At 40.5% G+C, this 14467-nt stretch overlaps 1 non-coding gene across 1 annotated transcript; it reads right to left on the bottom strand.

Moving 5' to 3' along the window:
* Nucleotides 1–6729: 6729 nt before the first annotated feature.
* On the bottom strand, nt 6730–6802 carry Trnak-cuu (transfer RNA lysine (anticodon CUU)). The gene has a single exon. It is a non-coding gene; the product is annotated as a tRNA-Lys (tRNA).
* Between the last annotated feature and the right edge of the window lie 7665 nt (nt 6803–14467).

Here is a 14467-nt window from a genome sequence, read left to right as displayed (position 1 = left end):
GGCAGCAGCCGAGAGTGAAACCAATACCAGCGCGCACCAGGGATCGACTCGACTCGCTGCTACTCACACGGGGCCGCAACATCCATCCCATCCCGGAGTACGTGTAGTGGTATCCGTCGTCGTCGTCGTCCCGTTTCGTCCCGTTTCGTCTCGTCTCGTCCCGTCGTCGTCGTCGTCGTCGACCTCCTCGTCGTCGTCGTTGTTGTCGTCGTCGTCGCGGTTGCGATCGTCGTGGTTGGGATCGTCGTCGTGGTCTTGGTCGTGGTCGTCGTGGTCGTGGTCGTGTCGTCCCGATTCCGTCCCATCCCAGAGCGACGCAGCACGCGACAGATCTGGATGCTCGCTCGCTCTCGTCCGTCCACTACCGAGCACCCACCACGACCACCACGCGCCTCTTCTTCTCCCTCTCCTCTTTCGCGCTACTCCCCCCTCTCTCCTCTCTCTCTCTACCTGTCCCACCTTCCTTCCTCCTTTCCCTCTTTCGCTCGATTTTCCTCTCTCTCTCCGTCTCCCCACGTTTTCTCTTCCCCTCGACTTTCCTCCTCCTTTTCCTCTTCTCTCCTTTCTTCCAGTCTCCTCCTCCTCTTCTGTTCCTCGCCTTCGCAACAGCCTCGCTCTTCTTCTCTTTACTCGTACGTGTGTATACGTGTTTGTACGCGCGCGCACCGTTCCATTCGTCCGTTTCGTCTCTATTCGGAACCGTTGCCTATTATTTTCCCCGGATCCGGTGCCTCCATCCGGACCAAGGTCGAAGGAAACGATAAAGGGAGCTAGGGGCCAGGCTAGAGAAAGAGGAAGCCCGCGTTAACGAGGCCACGAAGGACGCACGCGAACACCTGCAAACCTGCCAAGATGAATCGGTCAGAAATCGCCTGTTGCACGCGCGCCCGCCTCACGATTCCTCCTCCTCTCTCTTCCGTTCCGGTTTATTTGCTCGTCGCTCTCCTCTTTCGTCACGCCTTCCTTTCCGCCTTTTTCTTCCTTCCACCCTCGACAAATTTCTCTTTTCCACGTCTCCCTCCCCGCTTCCTTTCCTCGCAACCTCTCCTCTCCTCTCCTCTCACGCCACGATCCCTCGCGACCTCGCCACTGCGGGATCAGCCGCGCCGCTCGTTAGTTCTCGTCTTCTCCGGCTCCTTCTTCGCCTCCTTTTCATTCTCCCTCGGAGGACGACGAAATCAGCCTTACCGTGTGTGCGGCCACGCTGCGTGTGTGTGTGTACCTGCGAACAAGCCGAGACATCCCTTCAGACATCGAAACTCGGGGAGGCTTTTCCCGCGCGTCTTTTCCCTCTCCTCCTATTCTTATTATTATCGCGAATATAGCGGGGAGGGGAAGGGGAGAGGGGATCGTAAGCACCGGTTTCGAGCTTGCCCCATTCTGACCGGATACCTCGGTCGCGGTTTTTGTCCGATCCTGCCTTTCCGGGAATTTCGCGGAACCGAGGTTAACGAGCAATTTCGAGAATTATTCCAAGGCGATACTTTCGTCGTAACGTTGACTCAAATCCGAGAGGTAGGCTAGCTTCCTCCTCCAATTTTTTTTCTATTGATCGTGGAAGATAATTCGCGCTTTCCGAATCCGATCGATTTGCTCGGCCCTCGTTCTTAATTTCCCTCTTCCGATTTATCGAAATCGACGAAGAAGAAGAAGAAGAAGAAGAAGAGATGTAGTTTATTTGCCTCGCTCAACGTAATTAATGAGTAATTAACGATCGAAGCGCGTCCTGGAAAATACCGCGTGGAAAAGAAGGGAGGAAAGAAAGGAGGAGAGAGAAATAATAGAAAAGAGAAGAAGGAAAATAGAGAAGGAGGAAAGGATGAACGCGTTCTCGAAGGGTATGCGTTTCTTTAATAGCGAGTTTTTCGGGGAAAACTATCTGGTCGGGGGAGGGGGGAGGGGGGCTGAGCCGAGCAACTTGTAACTTAGCGTACGAAGATAAAGGGAAGATACGATTCATCGGGGAGGATCGCGACATACCTTCGACTTTTACGAGCCGCGTCAAATTTCCGTCGTTGTGGAGCGTCCAAGATAGCCGCTCCTCGTGTTTTCGTGGGAGGGAAATATTTTCCACCAACTCGTTGTTCTCGTGCACTTAGAGCATTTATCGCGGCCCTCGTAAATACGTGGCGGAGAAAAGCGGGGAAAAAATGGATATTGGTCGATAAACCGGGGAAAGGACACCTATGCGCGCCCGAGATTAGAAGGCGCCACCGGTCATCCGCATTCTTCTAAAAAAATCCGTCGCGGCGAGGAAGTGGCGCAAGTTTTTCGAACAGGGATCGAGATTGTGAGAAGCAGGGAAAGTTTCCGTTTCGGAGAAATATCGATTGATAAGTTTAATTCTAGTTCTGATCCCACGCTCGCGCGTGAAAAAATTGGGAGGGAAAATTCGCGAAGGAAATCCGCAAATCGCTCGACAAATTTATACCGGTCCCCTTCTTTTCTCCTTCCCTCTCCTTCTAAAATAAGACACGCGTGCCGTGGAAAATATCCTCGATACACGTTATCCGTATAATAATTACGTTGTAATAAATATTTCATAAACGTCTACGAAGTATGTCCATTTGTTGGGTGTAATCGAAGTTGTCCGAGGCTCGGCCGATCAACGTGAAAACGTGGAATCGGTAATTGGTCGTGGCATGGATTGCAATTCAGCCAACTATTAATTCGATCGATCCTCTCTCTCTCTCTCTCTCTGCGCACGCTCATTACCGTTCAAACTCACACGTGGCAATTTCAGTCAAATTAACGTCGCGACCTATGAAAACGATAGAGGGATTAAGAAGCGCGCCGCTGCTAGAAATATTCAACTCTCCTCTACCCGCGCGAGGCGATCGACGGCGTCTCGAGCCTCGGCCATTAATGATACTTCATCAATTCAAAGCTGACGTATCAATTACCCCCGATGAACACACTCTAACGCACGGTTCACGTACCGCAACGATACACTTTCACTTTACGAAAATTAGATTTCCCTCCTCTTCCTCTTCCCTTGTTACGCGGATTCATTTAAAACTCACGAATCGAACGGTTTAACGGGATGCGATCGGGGCAAAGATTCTCTTCTTACCAATATTTTCGTATCAACTAATCCTTCTCGTTGCAAATAAATGGGACTCGAAATATTAAAAAAAATATTAATCCGTTAATTAAGATAAAAAGATGTGATCGAATAACGCAATATGATTCTTCAACTGTTAAATATCGACTCGAGCCGAAAACTTTTATCCGAGATCCCGTCCCGTGTTCAGCGAGACATGAAATTCCAATTCCTCGCTTATCCCCGTTAGATCCTCGAGAGAGAGAGAAAGAGAGAGATATGGGGGAAAAAGTGGACGGGCCCGTGCACGGGATTTCGTAAACGGATCTCCCCCATTAGATGCTTAAACCCGTATTACGATTGATTAAACGCGCGATTTATTGTGTCGCGAATATAGATATAAACATACGTATGTATATATATATTTAATTGCGCGTGGCCACTCAACAGGCGCGGGACCAGATCTATAAATATTATATCGGCGTCGAGGTAAAATTCAATAAGTGGGCGTTAAATACGTGTATTGGCCTCTCCAAGACTTCCGAGACGTAACGTTTACTTCTTTTCTTTTTCTCCTTTTAATCCGCCGCTTGACAACATTATTAAATCAACGGATAATATGTGGAGGCAAGAGTCGCGGAAGAAAATCATCGTTGCGCTCTATTATTAAGGAATTTCGATTCGCGTAATTATCGACTCGAGTCGAGAGCGCGAGGCGTCGATTCATAAATTACAAACGAATTCCCTCCGCCCGTTTCTAACAGCTCGAAACCCACGCGCGCTCCGCTCCATCGGCGAGACTCCGTCGAAAAGGAAGAAAGAAAAGAATGTTTGCGGCGTGAAATTTCGCAACCCCCTCCCCTCCTCCTCCTGTCTAAATTATTATCGCTTCGATAAACACGTACGCGAATTTAACGTGATAAATTACGTTATTTTCATTTGTAAAAATAATTTGCCGATAAATTTCTCTATAAATTATTCTGGGAAGGAAGTTGGCAGCAAGCTAGGAAATTTCGATACGGCATTTTTATTCGCTTAGAGATATATATTTCTAGGATAGGATAAGATGGGATACGTTAATTAAATGGGGGACAGTAAGGCGGGCAGAAGCAGGTTAGCGTTGTTGATCGATAATTTAGCGAGATATCTGTTCGTCATTTCTTCATTCGAAAGAAAACTTATTCTTGCCCCGAGACGTATGGAAGATCATATGGAAATGTTTCGATCGAGACCGCGTTGGAATCGCGCGGGGAATTTTAAACAAGGTTTTACGATGCAATAGAGCGGGTGCAATGGATCGTTTATGACGGTTTACGATTTCCGTGTGATTGCTGTATACGGAATGGTTGTAATAACGGTGAGATATTGTGGGAAATATTGTATCCAGTTTCGTATCTTCGGATAGAATCTAATAGATTTCTAGGAAGCAGATATCTCTACGTTTGTTACTTATCAGGGGCAATAATGTTCCAGGAAGTATATCTGTATGGCGGAGCGTGTTTTCATAATTACACGTAATAATAATTTTCATATAAATCGTGACAAAAATTATTGAATGGTCCATTTAATCTTTTAACTGGGGTAAAATATACAAATAACGAATTGAATCCGTTTAGAGAACTTAAGTAAAGAAAAAAAAACATTCTAGGGACTTTTATTTCTCTAGAATAAAATGTAATGTAATCGACTCGGAAGGCGGTTAAAGGTAAGATAAAGGTAGCGAAGGAGGACGATAAATGGATGGCAGAAGAAATAGAGGAGAAGGTTTAATAAAATGATACGAAAGAAACACGAGAAGAAGAGGGATCGAGGGCCGCTCGATCCTCGATCATCGCTGATCTCTTCGGCGATCGGCCAAGTTCATCCGCCATCCTATCTCCGACACCGACTCAAATCCAAAGCAAACGAGATTTCCGTCATTTCTTCTTCTTTTTTTTCCTTTTTTGCGCATAATTGCCCTCGATCCCGTTTAAACAGCGGATCGATTCGTTGAATCGTTTCAAATCATGTCAAACCGTGCGGCAGCAATTACGTCGAAAGGGTTATTTAGGAACGGGAAGAATAAAGGGAAAAATGCGAACGCTCCCTTTCAACGCGATGGCGCGATATCAGCCCTTCGAGGAGCCCTTGATTCGATTCGGCTTTTTGCGTATTTTGTTGCGCGTTGCTCCTCGTTTCTTTTTTTTTCAAATTCTACTCCTTCTTTCTTTTTTCGTGTAATAAAGTTTATGGCTGCTCAACGAGGACTCAATTTGGATTAGAGCGGTTCTCTAAAAAGGAAAGGGATAAAATATAAAAATATAATTGGTCAATTTTGTGAAATATAGTTTGAAGAGTGAAAGAACAGGTTCGAGAGGAAAGAGAATGGAAAGATTAAATTAACTATCTATCCGTTGAACGGATATAAACGATTGAAAATGAATTTGCGATTAAATATTGAATTCTAAATTGTAACATATAGGTGTCAACGTTGATTAAAATATTTATAAATATTTTAAATCTAATGGATTTTTTTGCTTCTTCTGCTCGAATCGATCCTTTTATATTAAAAAGAAAATTATAATGGAGCGTGATCGAACTCGTTACAAGTGTATAATTATATAGACACGTATGCATAAATATTCGATAATAGGAATATATTTCTCGATTCAGAGATATAAGATATGCAATATTTAATTTATCTTGAGATATTCGTGTCAATACGGAAAACATTAATGTCAAACATACGTGAATCGATATTAAAAGATATCGATGAAAAATTTGATTTCACACTCGTATAACTGAACAAACTCTTGCTTGATCGATAATTAACCAAAATTATTATTAAATAACAGATAGAGCGTAAAATGTTCAATATTAATCCAGCTGTGATTTATTATCTCTTTGATTAATGAAGCTTGTCGATTCGCCGGGACATTTACATATAATTACTTTTATCTTGAATAAACATTTTTTCCTCCTATTGAATCTATTCGTAAATGATATCATCTTGTGTGACTATTAATCCTCATTTTTCCTGATTAGAAGAGTAGATCGGACCGTCTAAAATTTTGATCACAACTTTAACTCGAGCTCGAGCCCATTTTTGCCACCGTAGAAAGATAAAAAAATTTAAACAAGGGAAAGTTTCATCGAACATTGTAAATACGCTTTTAAAATTTTTCTACTTATATATAGGGTAAGTATTGTTTCACGGGAAAGTGGGACAATTTGACAAAATATGTACATATATGTCCAACTTTGAGCGTTGATTTTGATAAGAGGCAAGTTTCGATTTGTACAGACTGACTTGTGTCATAACATTTGTGCCGTGCTACAATAAGATAAATTGTACGTGAGTGCATCCACATTTTAAACTTTATTTTTAGCTGCGGTCGCTCCAAGAATGCCTACGTATCCTGTGTTAGATTAAACAGAAAAGTACGAGCTGAAATAGGAACGAAGCTATTTTTAAAAAAAAAAAAAAACTTATACGCTCTATATACGAATGAAATTTTTAATTCCCCATCGATTTACCGTATAATTATTTAAATATATAAAAGATCGCATCGTTGCATCGTATTCGATTGAAATTCGAATACATTTTATTTGTGTCCAAGTTGCCAGTTTGCCAAAAAATTATCGTGAGAAATATTTACGAAGAAAAAAGTAATAATAATAATTGTAAAAAAAAAAAAAATGAAATTCGCCCAACGTGGGGCTCGAACCCACGACCCTGAGATTAAGAGTCTCATGCTCTACCGACTGAGCTAGCCGGGCACTCGATATTACATGCTTAAAATAAAGCTTATTACCGCCATTCTCATCAATCCTACGAAAACATTTATAACGTATTAATTTCCTCCATCCCCATAATTCGGCGAGAAAATAAATCCAAAAGCGATGAAACAATTGAAAATTTCCGCGAAACGTAAAAAAGCGAGAAAAATCGTATCCGTAATACTCGTAAATCGGGCAACATTTTTCTTAAAAGGAATTTCATGTACGGATAATTTACACCCCTAAAATGGATAAAGTACTCGACAAGAATTGGAAAGTTGCATCGCAAAGTATGGTTACAGTCCGAGAAATGGTTTCTTAAAGAGCAAGATGCATATTGTTATCTGTTTATTTAGTCCGTGTAAAATTGCCAGTTCCCTGTCGGGGATCGGTTACCGCAGGTCGTTTTACAACAGGCCAGATTTCCCACTCCCCGAGATTTATTGTCGGCAATTCTATGCCAATTTTGCAGCGAAAGCTCAACACGGTTATCCCCTATGCCATAAAACCTCGCAACCTCGTAATTTACAAGCGGTAGCAATGAAAATTTATTCTAAAACCAACCAACTTGCAACAGTTGTTGCTCGTTGTGCTTCGTTTCATTTCGCCTCGTCCCCGTCTCGCGTTCCTACCAGCCCAGGTAGGGACGGGCATCGCTTTACGATACGCTTTTATTGCGATTCCAAATTACCATTCAGGAAATATTCAACGTTCGAAACCTGCTTCTTCGCAAACCACGACGAGTCAATAACGTTTCGTTATTGGATAATCTAGGTAAGAAGACCTCTGTTTGCTCTATCATTCCCTATATATCTACTCCTCCTGTTTGCTTTAGGCTTATATTATATACCGTACTATTTTTTTTTTTTTTTTAATAATACGTAATATTGGACGGTTGTAAGTGGATTTAGAACGTGAAAGGGAGTCGGGTTAATAATATTTTACGGCACGATTATCGGTGTTTATTATGCCTGTTCGATAGATAATCGTTTTATAGCCTTCACGATCGTTTAATTGAAGGGATCATTGTTCTACGCGTGGTATAACGAGCGTGTAGATTTTCGGCTGGATGATGTTATAATCATGTTAGGTGGAGGGGAAGGGGGGAGGGGGGGCAGCGACGTTTGAACAAGGGCGTGACCATACTGCGCCGGCAAAAGAACTACGAGCTACGAAAGGACGGACAGACCAATGGCGTGGCATTTGTTATACTTAATCGAGCGCAATTTTTAATTTTTTTCGGCCGTCGCTAGACCTCTCGGACCTCTCATTAACTCGCATTGTGCGTTCCTCCATGGATTAAGAGAGCGTGTTCCCCGCTCTTTCGGTGCAACTAATGCGACCATTTACGTACGAATTACGACTATGTGAAACGAAAAAATAAAATGATATATATATTCAAAAGGTGAGTGCAAACAAACAAACTCGATTTTTCTAGAAATTCTTCTCGAAAGATAATTTTGAAAATCTCAAAAAAAAAAGAAAAGAAACTTCTCGCGTTAAATTATACAAATTACACTTCGCCCTTGGAAAATAAGAAAATAAAATTTCCACGTACACGAACACTTGGTCTAAACTCTCTTTGCATAAAAGTGTCCATTAAACCGGTCCCACCACGAGGATCGCGTTTCTAATTCAAATTCGCTTCATTTTCGCTCGACCCTCCCCTCAATATATTCCAACACGATACTTATACAACTTTATCCCGAAAATTATTCGTATCGATATATTCCGCTTTCGGCCTAGCTCGAAACGTCTCAATCAACCCGATCCTACGAGAACGGACTTACGTTCGATCGTCTGAAACTCTCCACGTTTCTGCGCCACTGGGGGACCGTCAGATTTTATAGTTTAATAATAGAGCGGCGTTGGAGAGTGTTTGCTTATCGCATCCCTGATTCTCGGCTCGGAAGACACGACGCCGTCCTCGTGCGGCTTACAGGGAGGAAGAGGAGGAGGAGGAGGAGGAGGAGAAGAAAGAGGAGGATCGGCGTGGAATAAGGATAAAGGCGTGGAGATGGAGAGGAGAAAAGAGAGAAGTAAAAAAGAGAGAGAGAGAGAAAAGGGTAAAATAAGAGAAAGCCGAGAGGGAGAGCGGCATGGATCACGTGCAAAGAGGGGTGGGTTGACTTGTGCTCGAGTCTGCTTAGGAGGCCAGCCTATGCCCCCCACCTATGCCTCTTTCTCCCTTTCATCCACCACGAATAATCGAAGCATAATTTCAGCCCGTGGGCTTCTCCTCGCGTATTTCGGACGGTCCCCCTCCCCCCTTTCCCTCTTCTTTTTTCTTTTTTTTTTTACTACGTGGCTAACCCAACTCTTCCTCGCTACGCTATACACCTATCAGATTGTCGAGAGGATTACCCTACGCAAAAGTTGCGATTAACAAGGTATCTCCCCCTCCCTTTTTCGGTCGTTATAAGCCGTTCTCTATTCGTTGTGCCAAAGTACCACTTCGTGGTGACCTCGATCATCTCTTTTTTTTGAAATCCTTTTTCTTTTTTTCTTATAAAAGTTGTTTCTTCTTGGATCAGAGGGATTGGATTATGGAAAAGTTATCATAAAAATTAGGATCAACTAGGTTTTGCATTATCGTAATATCTTATCGTGTGTGATTAGATGTGCAAATATATATGTATATATATAATGATTTTGCGTTACGATACGTGATCTCCTCTTCATTAGCCATTTTTCGTCTGATCATCATCGAGATTAGAGGCTGGAGATTAAACGAGCTCCTTTACTGCGTTATACTTTGTCTATTCTATTCGCCTCGTGAGACTATACGAAGTAATTATTAATAAAAGTTTTAATAAAGTTTCGATATAATTACTTCTATGCATGAAATTTTATTAAATTAGGAAAATTAAACAGGCGCGATTAATCCCCCTACCATTATTACGCTTCCCTTTTCCCCCTTCATCTATCGGATAGAATCGTGAAAAATAGGATATGCCAGGTTCTATAATACTTTCCTAATTACGGAGGAGCTATTCTTTTTTATGATGTATCTGAGGATTCGCGTTTTCATCAATCATCGCGACAAAATTGCCGATTACCGTATCGACGCGAATACTTCTTTTCAATTAAAAAAAAAAAAAGAAGAAGGAAAAAAGAACTTTAGCTCCACGAAAACGTAAAAATATTACAACTCTGGCAATTAATCTTTTAAAGATCACAGCTTTACGAATCAAACGCTAAGAACAGGAATCCGCTCCGTTCAACATCTCCGTTTATGGGGCACGTGACATAAATTCTTCCTTAAAATGTAACAACTTGCTTCGCTTTAAACAGGACATTAAGCCATCGTTGAACCTCGGCAAGTTGAGGGGGGGGAAGGAGAAGAGGCACGCTCAAGAATCGAATTTATCGCCCTCTGTTCTCCCCGTAGTGTGTGTCTCGCGAGCCATTTATTGAAAATTTATCCTTCGAATTGGACATTGTTCCGTCCGCGGCACACCCTGAACAACAGCGTTTCTCAATCTCGTATATAACACGTACATGGATAATTCAATACGAATTTGTAAACCGAGATACCATCAATGTCCAACGATCCTCGGGACAGGAAAGTTTGACGGAAAATTTGATGCAAAGAGGTGACGAGAGGAGAATCGAAGAAACGGCGCGGTGCAAAGGCAAAGCTCGTATAGACGATGGGGTAGGGGTGTAATTTGATGCGCGCGATTTTTATTTCTATCCGTTCGAGTAATAAACGATTATCATAATAACCGGCATTATACGGTTTATAGGGGTTTACCGAACGAGGTATCGGGCCGTTTAAGCGGGAAACGGAAGGGGAGGGAGGGGGAGGAGAGAGGGGAAGAGAAAGAGAGAGAGAGAGGCAAATTAATATATACGCTCGAGTGAAAAAAAATATCGGCTCTACGGCGTCTACGGCTATTTCATTATGAAAATTCGCGAAACCATCGGCGAAGATCTCTCTTTTCGAGAGAGAGAGAGAAAGAGGTCGGTTTCTAAAAATGCGAGACACGCGGGGGAGAGGAGAGGATCTGTTCGGATGGACGAGGCGACAATTTGCAATTTGTTTAATCATTGATCGATTTGTAAAAACGATGATGAACACGGATCGAGATCTTTATCGGATATCCTGTGATTATCGATATATCAAGATCTAAAGAACGATGACGGCCGTTTCTCTGGACAGGAGACGAAAAATGCCAATTTCTTATTATTGCTACGTCGATATTTATGATATTTGAATTATTTAAGAAGATAAATAAAGAAAGATTTAGATTATTAGTCGCTCTTCGACGATTTAATTATAAATTGACGATTTCACAAGTCGTATCGTATCCTTCCTTTCGATCGATGATGTATGTTTCTCATCGTTCCAGGTAATCGCCGAGTATTATCCTCGCCTATTAGGTATGCAAATTACCACGCTGGCACCGAAAATTCAGTGGAAAAAAAGAAAAAAAAAAGAAAAAGAAAAGAAGGAGGAAGTGAAAGAAATTAATACGCGTCCTTTTTATAATTGTTTCCCCGGGACTCGATCGACGATTGAAGGCAATGGTGGCGCCGCTTAGTTGCGAGTGACGAGGCCGCAAGCTGATTACCTTCTCGCTTCGCTTAAAATTGATACCCGTCGTCGTTTGTACGCTTGTCTTCCGCACCTGCAAAACTGCACACAGTCGTCCAAAAGCGCATTAGCTGGAATAGCGGAATAGATTGAATAGATCGGTCGGCGAGTCGACGGTCGATCAGCCGATTGCACCCGCGAAATTCGACTCCAGTCATCACTGGAACTTCCGCATGTGTTGCGAAAGTTTAACGTGGCTATTCTTGCAAACCGGATCGCATCCTATGGATGATCAATAATTTCATTTAGAACGGCTCGTCCGTTTGTTCGTCAATCCGATCCAACTGTTTTGAATATCGTTCTACTTTCTATCGTTACTATCGTTCTACTATCGTTCTTTTCTCTTTTTTCTTTTCTTTTATTTTCTTTCTTTCTTTCCTTCTTTCAAGCATTAACCGTCATGGATAAACTTAATCTTTTTATATAATCTTTTTATTTTATCGCTATTTATCAAAAATTCATTAAATAATGTGAAATTATTAATATTTCTATCTTTTTTTTCTTTAACTTTATCTTTATTTATTTTGATTTCTTAGTTCTAGTTTCTTAGAGAATTGAATTATTTTTATTTGAATATTATTTTCTTTTTCTTTTCTTTGTTATTCTTCTTTTTCTACCTTCTTTAGCATTCTCATCGCACACTCTCCTTTATCATTCATCTTTTTTTCTGCTGTCTTATTTTATCATTTCTTCTCTTTTATTATGACCATTATCCCATCTTCTTCTTTCCTTATCACTTTCTTTTTCCTTATCACTTTTCTCTTCTGACGTCTCATTTTTCATTTTCTTTTGTCATTCCCCACTGTTTTTATCATTTTCCTCATCTTTCCTTTGTCTATTCTTCTATCTTCTTTGACATTGTCATTCCTCACCTTATTTCGTTATCCTATTTTTTTTATTATTTTATAATATTTCCCCTCTTCTGTTTTCACCCTTTTTTCACATTCCTCTTTCATATTCTTTTTTCTAATCATTTCTTTTGTTATTCTCCTCTTCCTCTCTTCTTCGTTATTCTATTCTTCTCCTCTCCTTTGTCCACCTTTTCTTTGACATCATCATTCTCTATACACTTTTATCATTCTTCTTTCTATCATCTTCATCATCTTTCTTTTCTTTTCTTATAATTCTTATAATTCTCATTTTTCTTCTTTCCTCGCCCTTGTCACCTTTCATTTCCATCGTCCTCATTCTCCATCTTATTTGTCATTTTCCTCCTGCTCTTATCATTTTCCTCATCCTTCTTTTGCATATTCTTTTTTTCTACTTCTATCTTCTTTAGCATTTTCATCCCTTGTCTTCTTTTTCACATTTTCTTTCTCCTCTCTTTTCTAGTCATAATTTCATTATTTTTATTCTTTTTCTTTATTCTTCTTCTCTTCACACGGAAATTTATCAATTCCTCTTCACACGGTCATTTATCAATTCCTCTTCACACGGTCATTTATCAATTCCTCTTCACACGGTCATTTATCAATTCCTCTTCACACGGAAATTTATCAATTCCTCCTCACACGGAAATTTATCAATTCCTCTTCACACGGTCATTTATCAATTCCTCTTCACACGGAAATTTATCAATTCCTCCTCACACGGTCATTTATCAATTCCTCTTCACACGGAAATTTATCAATTCCTCTTCACACGGAAATTTATCAATTCCTCTTCACACGGAAATTTATCAATTCCTCCTCACACGGAAATTTATCAATTCCTCTTCACACGGAAATTTATCAATTCCTCTTCACACGGTCATTTATCAATTCCTCTTCACACGGAAATTTATCAATTCCTCCTCACACAAAAATTTATCAATTCCTCTTCACACAGAAATTTATCAATTCTTCCTCACACGGAAATTTTTCGCTCTTCTTATCATTTTCTCATCCTCTCTTTTCTTATCCTTTTTTTCTACTTCTATCTTTTTTAGCATTCTCATTCCCAATTCTGTTCTCCTTATTTTTCTTTCTCCTCTTTTTTCTAGTCATAATTTCTTTATCTTTCTTCTTTTCCTTTATTCTTCTTCTCTTACCTCTTCGCACGGAAATTTATCAATTCCTCCGCACACGGAAATTTTCCGCTTACTCTTATCATTTTCCTCATCCTTCCTTTGCTCATTCTTTTTTTCTACTTCTATTTTCTTTAGCATTCTTATTCCTCTGATTCTGTTTTTCTTATTTATCTTCCCCCGCTTTTCAGTCATAATTTCTTTATCTTTTTTTTTTTCATTATTCTTTTTCTCTTGCCTTCGCACGGAAATTAATCAATTTCTCCTCACACGAAAACTTTCCGCCTACTCTTCTCATTTTCCTTATCCTTCCTTTTTTCATCCTTTTTTTCTACTTCTATCTTTTTTAGCATTCACATTCATTCTGTTTTTCATATTTTTCTTTCTCTTCTCTTTTCTAGTCATAATTTCTTTATCTTTCTTCTTTTCCTTTATTCTTCTTCTCTTACACACGTAAATTTATCAATTTCTCCTCACACGGAAATTTATCAATTTCTCTTCACACGGAAACTTTCCGCGTACTCTTCTTATCATTTTCCTCATCCTTCCTTTTCTCATCCTTTTTTTCTACTTCTATCTTCTTTAGCATTCTCATTCATTCTGTTTTTCATATTTTTCTTTCTCCGCTCTTTTCTAGTCATAATTTCTTTATCTTTCTTCTTTTCCTTTATTCTTCTTCTCTTCACACGATCATTTATCAATTCTTCTTCTCTTTGAAATTTATAAATTCTTCTTCACACGAAAATTTATCAATTCCTCTTCACACGGAAATTTATCAATTTCTTTTCACACGCCAATGTATCAATTCCTCTTCATACGATCATTTATCAATTTCTGTTCACACGCAAATTGTTTACGATCGTTGCATAATTAACGGCCATAGATCCACCTATAATATATAATTTATATATACCTCCGTTGGATTTCCCCTTCGTTGCCCTATCCTATTTTCGGATAGAGTCATTAATAGTTGAAATCAGGTATCGTTCGATCGTCCGCTTCGTGGTTATTCGCTCCTTAATTGCAATCGTTTTAAGCCGAATATGCTACGATCGTCGTG

Source organism: Apis cerana, linkage group LG16 (assembly GCF_029169275.1).
Source record: "Apis cerana isolate GH-2021 linkage group LG16, AcerK_1.0, whole genome shotgun sequence".
Classification (NCBI taxonomy): domain Eukaryota; kingdom Metazoa; phylum Arthropoda; class Insecta; order Hymenoptera; family Apidae; genus Apis; species Apis cerana.
Note: the sequence above shows the minus strand (reverse complement) of the source record. Positions and strands in the feature narration are given on the sequence as shown.